The sequence below is a fragment of the Vigna unguiculata genome, chromosome 11, assembly GCF_004118075.2.
Source record: "Vigna unguiculata cultivar IT97K-499-35 chromosome 11, ASM411807v1, whole genome shotgun sequence".
Lineage (NCBI taxonomy): Eukaryota > Viridiplantae > Streptophyta > Magnoliopsida > Fabales > Fabaceae > Vigna > Vigna unguiculata.
Genome location: NC_040289.1, coordinates 25,275,707 through 25,281,209, shown reverse-complemented (window position 1 = coordinate 25,281,209; position 5,503 = coordinate 25,275,707).

Below are 5,503 nucleotides of genomic sequence, written 5' to 3'. Positions count from 1 at the left end.
GTCCAAAAGATTGTATGTTATTTTGGAAAGAGAGTGAGAATTTAGATGCTTGTAGTATCTGTAAATCTTCGCGATGGAAAGAATTTCTTGAAGTCAATTCTGAGGTTGAGGGCCCAAAATATCAGCATAGAGTTCCTGCCAAAGTATTGCTAGACTTTCCATTGATTCCTAGACTTCAAAGACTATTTATATGTTCAAAGACTACTGAGTCAATGAGGTGGCATGAAGAAGAACGAGCAAAGGATGGGAAAATGAGACATCCCGCTGATGGTGAAGCTTGGAAGAGCTTTGATGGCCTTCATGAAAATTTTTCTACTGACTTGCGCAATGTAAGACTTGGTTTGGCTAGTGATGGCTTTAATCCATTTAGAACCATGAGCATATTACATAGCACGTGGCCTGTCATGATGGTCGTGTACAACCTTCCACCTTGGTTGTGCATGAAACCTGAATATACAATGTTATCATTGTTGATTCCTAGACCACAATCAAATAGGAAATGATATTGATGTGTACCTTCAACCGCTGATCCAGGAGCTGAAAGAGTTATAGGAGTTGGGAGTACAAACCTATGATGCTTCAAAAAATGAGACATTTCAAATACGTGCAGCTCGTCTATGGACAATCAGTGATTACCCCGGATATGTTATGTTGTCTGGTTGGGGCATAAAAGGAAGATTAGCTTGTGCATATTGCAATTATGACACTAATTCATCCTACCTAAAACATAGCCATAAGATGTGCTATATGGATCATCGTGTCTTTTTACCAATGAACCATCCTTGGAGATTTAATAAGAATTCTTTTAATGATATTATGAAGATTTAAACTTTTGTGAAGTTATTTCATTCAATTGCAATTTTATTCAAATAACTAGGTTTTGAAATGTTATGAAGTTTTAGAGTTAAGGAAAAGACTCACCCTTACTTTCTTTATATTTCAGAGGAAGAAAATGGAGACTTAACATGCAATAATAAGATTGTCTAGCTTAACTTTTCATGTAACTTTGGATTCTGTTAAAGCTACATCTGGTATAGTGTAACTTGTTTGTAATATATTTCAAACTAAGAAGTATCTTTAGTTGGTTGTAAAAGTATACACAAACTTCTATTACAAGCCCCTATATGTATATTAACATTTTATTCACATAAATATTATGCATGTTTAACAAATGATGCATTTGAGTGATGTATCTTTCTTAGTCTTGTATTTGTTAAATGAATACAAATTAGTTTCCTTTAAACAAGTAAATGATATAATAAACAAATAAAGCATGTTGAAACTCACATTTCTCTTCCACACATTGAGGACAATGTGTCTCTTAAGTGTGGGGGTAGGAGGTTGAGTTATTGTTGTTTTGGTTCTTGTATATGTTTTTGTAGCTACTTTCTATTTTTCTGGTTAAATTTTTCTATTTCTGTTTTTAATTTTATTATTTATTTTTTGTTTTCAATTTTTTACTGTTTTTAGCCTCAAATTCTACTTTTGTTCCCGTTTCTCTCTTTCTATTTTAGTCTTCAAATAAGTTTGTAAATGCATGAGAGTTCATTTGATAGACCTTGTAGCACGAAAATGAAGAGGAGAAGGTTCACGGCTGCAGCGGAAATGGAGTGAAATGGAGGAGTGGATTCAAGCTTGGAGGCGCTTGAAGCAATGAAGGTTAAATGAAGTACACAATTAAGCAATCAATTATAACAACTAAGAGCACTTTAGAAGTTGCCAACACACCAAAAACCGCAAAAAATTTGGAAAATCCTGAAGCTGCAAGGCCAGGATTTTATGCCTCTGATTCAAAGATTTATCTTATTTTTTGTATTAAACATTTTTTATGTGATTCTTTTTTTGTTATTTTCGTCTCTCTTAGATTCAAGAGGCGAAAATCAGAAAAATATTTGGCCTATCCATGCGTTCAGAATAAATCACAAACAATAGGTGTGCGTAACTGAAAAACAGACTGGAGTAGAGTTGCTCACGAAAATTTGAAGATGTTCTATGAAATTCAAGATGAATGAACTTGATTATAATATAAAATCAAGCATGAATCATAGAAGAACATCTAGGACACTCAAAAGCATAATCCAATCGGTGAAATGGAAGAAAAACAGTGAGACATTTTCTTTACACATCCACAAGCATCACTTGAAGTTCATAGCTCAAATGTGTGATGTAGGACTTGGTTCTCATCAAACAAGTGCAAAGTTTTTAAACAACATAATGAACTGAAATTTAAAAGATGCACCGATTAAAATGAAGAAAAATAGTAAGGAATCAGAGAACAAGTGTTGGAAACAAAAAAATGGAACCTAAAAACACATTTACACCATTGAAGCAAGGAGTACTACAATTTGAATCAACAAGATTCATGTAGCCTCAATGACAATCGGTAGAAAACAAGAAAACTTGAAGAAAACAATGGAGAAGAAGAGAACAACACAGAAAAATGAAGACAAACACAAGTATGGACCAAGAACCTTACCCAAACCAAGACAATGGATGCACCAAGGCTTGGATGGCTCTAGATACCACTTGATGGACCTTGTAACACGAAAATGAAGAGGAGAAGGTCCATGGCTACAGCGGAAATGGAGTGAAATGGAGAAGTGGATTCAAGCTTGAAGGCTCTTGAAGCAATGAAGGTAAAATAGAGAGGAAACCTAGAAGAGAAATTTATTCTAGGAAAGGAGGCTAGAGGAGTTCTTGGTAGAAATTAGTCTACCAAAGTGACTCCAGAGGCAATAGATGGAGTACTCTCAACACTTAGTCTATCACCAATCCAAAGTAACCAAATACAAGAGTAGAATGACCCCATTTATAGGAATCATGGTTGGCCAAATGAAATGAGAAAGGTAGCATAAAATGAAATGGAGATGTAGCTTGGAGAATAACACCCCACGGTTCTTCTTCTTGATCCTCGAATTTCATCTTCATCTCTCACACGTGATGTTTCGAAGGAGAACATACAAATACTAGGAAGGAACGAGAGAGGCAGTTTTTTCTGGTCTTTTGGAAGCAGGAGAAAAGGTGGGAAGGGGAGAAAGAAGAAAAAGTGGAGAAAGCGAGAGAAACAGAAAGGTGGTGAGCGCTGGAAAAGAAGAAAAAGACTGTGAAGGTTCTTGCTAAATTCCATATTCTTTGTTTGAATTATTTGAATGATTAGGTTATACTGGTTTGAGTTGTTTTCAGTTTGGTCTTGCTATAGAAATTGTCGATGCATTTTGTTGGGACCTTCGATTGACGATAAAATGTAATTTGGGTTTTCTTTCGGAGGTTTTGTTTTGATGAGTTTCGGGTCTATTTTAATAGTATTGCTGTTGTTGTTGGCTTGATGAAACATATACTTCTATGAGTTGGTTTAGGGTTTTCGTAGTGGATTAATTCTATGTTCGTTATCATGTTTGAAGCACATTGAGTTTTCACGTCTGATGATGTTTTTTAGGTTGAAATGCTTGTTGTTCCTGAAGCTTGAACCATGGGCCCAGCATTTGTCAAACCATGTATGATGTATATTTTAATATTCGAATGATAACATAGAGTTGTGCAGTGAAATAATTCAATCACATGAATTTTCATAATGTTGCTTGTTTGCACTTTTGGGATTTTGTCGTGGGTTAATTCTGAGTTTGTTTTCATGTTTGAGTTACAATGGAGCGTGAATTCATTGACCGTTGTTGTGTTCTAATTTTAGTGATTTCATGGTCGGAGGTTTGGATGAAACCTTTGGTGTGACAGTGGGTTGAGGTGAGAAGAAGAACGCTAGGGTTGAGTGATTGGGGAAGAGTATCAAGCCTTGGATTGGGTTTTTAACAATGTTTTAATAACAAAAATGAATAAAAACAATAATAGGTAAAACTAAAACTAAAAATCACTAAATAATAAAACCTTAGCATAAGAAAAATTGGTAGGAATCTGAATCATTCCAAGTTTCTTTCTGTACCTCCATTTTCATATATCCTACGCACGCTATAATCAATTAGAAATTTATGCTGCCTCTACCCGTGTTTTAGCTGTCGCACCCATGCTTTATGCTTCATTTGGTCTTATCTTTCTTATATATAAATTAATTTTTCTCTTTTAAATCAATTTATTTTTTAATATAAGGGATTATTGATCATCATGATAAGTCTCGGATTTATTTGTTAATTATAATTCTCATTTTTTTAAATAAAATTTGATTATTATTTCTAGTCTCGAATTTGTTTGGTAATTAATGTTTTTTTATTAAATGAAGTTTGATTATCATGTCTAGTCTCGAACTTGCTTGATAAATAAATATTTTTGTTAAATAAATTTTAATCAGCATGTCTACTATCGTACTTGCTTGATGTTAAATCTTTATCATGTTGAGTCTCGAATTCACTTGATATATAATACCTATACATTAAAATTTAAAATAAAAGTAATAATGATAAAAAGAGATATTAATCAAATTGAAAGTTTTTAATAATTTGTTTTGAAAAGAGAACTACGTAACCCTAATTTCTTATTTTTATGAGAATATTTAGGAGCAAGGTCAAAAACCTTGTCAGGTCCAAATATAAAATTTTAAAAATAGTTTCTTCAATCATAGTAGTATGTTTTGTTTGATTTTTGGGAAAAACAAATATTTTAAAATCACATTAGTTTTGCACTTGATTAAAGGAATGGTCTTACGACGGACGTGTAGAGTGTTAATACCTTAACCACACGTAAGGTTTTCCATTGTTTTCCCAAAAACTATGGTGGCGACTCCCTTTATTAAATTTATATCTTAAAAAAGATGTTTTTTTTTTCCGTTCACCGTCCCGTCGTGATTTTTTCCGAGGTTGCGACACATGCACCAAGTAACAAAGGCGCACCAAGTGTTCACTACAAGAAAATTGTAAATTACCGACGGACCAAAACCAACGGATCAATGTTCATCGGTAAATCAAACTTACCGCAAAATTACACACGAATATGTATTCATTATTTATCGACAGAGACCGACGAATACAATTCGTCGGTAAATCACACTTACCGACGAACTAACCGATGGATATGTAGTCGTTATTTACTGACTAAAATATTCGTCGGTAAAATGCTATGTCAAATTGTTGACTTATTTAACGATGAACTTTTTTTTGACCAACGGATCGTATCCTTCGGTAAAGTCCTCGATGAATTCAGAATTAAATTTCACTTTCCTAGCCCCAATTTCTTTTTCCTACCATAACGAAAGCCGAAAAACGAATACCTCTCTCTGTAGTGCACTGCCCCTTTGAACTTGGCACTGTGATGTTGTCGTTGGCCGTTATGACTGTTGTGCTTTCGTGGCCTGAGCAAGGTGTCTTTGTCGCCGTCCTCCCTTGATCTCACTCGTCATTGGTAACTTTGTGTGTGACCTTCCATCGCTGTTTTGTGGTAAGTGTAGTGGTAACTCTCGTTGGGTTGTGTTTCCTAGTTCAATGGTCACGTGGATTGCATTGACATTGCGTTGTGGTGAGGAGTCTGTCGGAGACCTAAGTCATTGCTAGGTGTGTGCCAT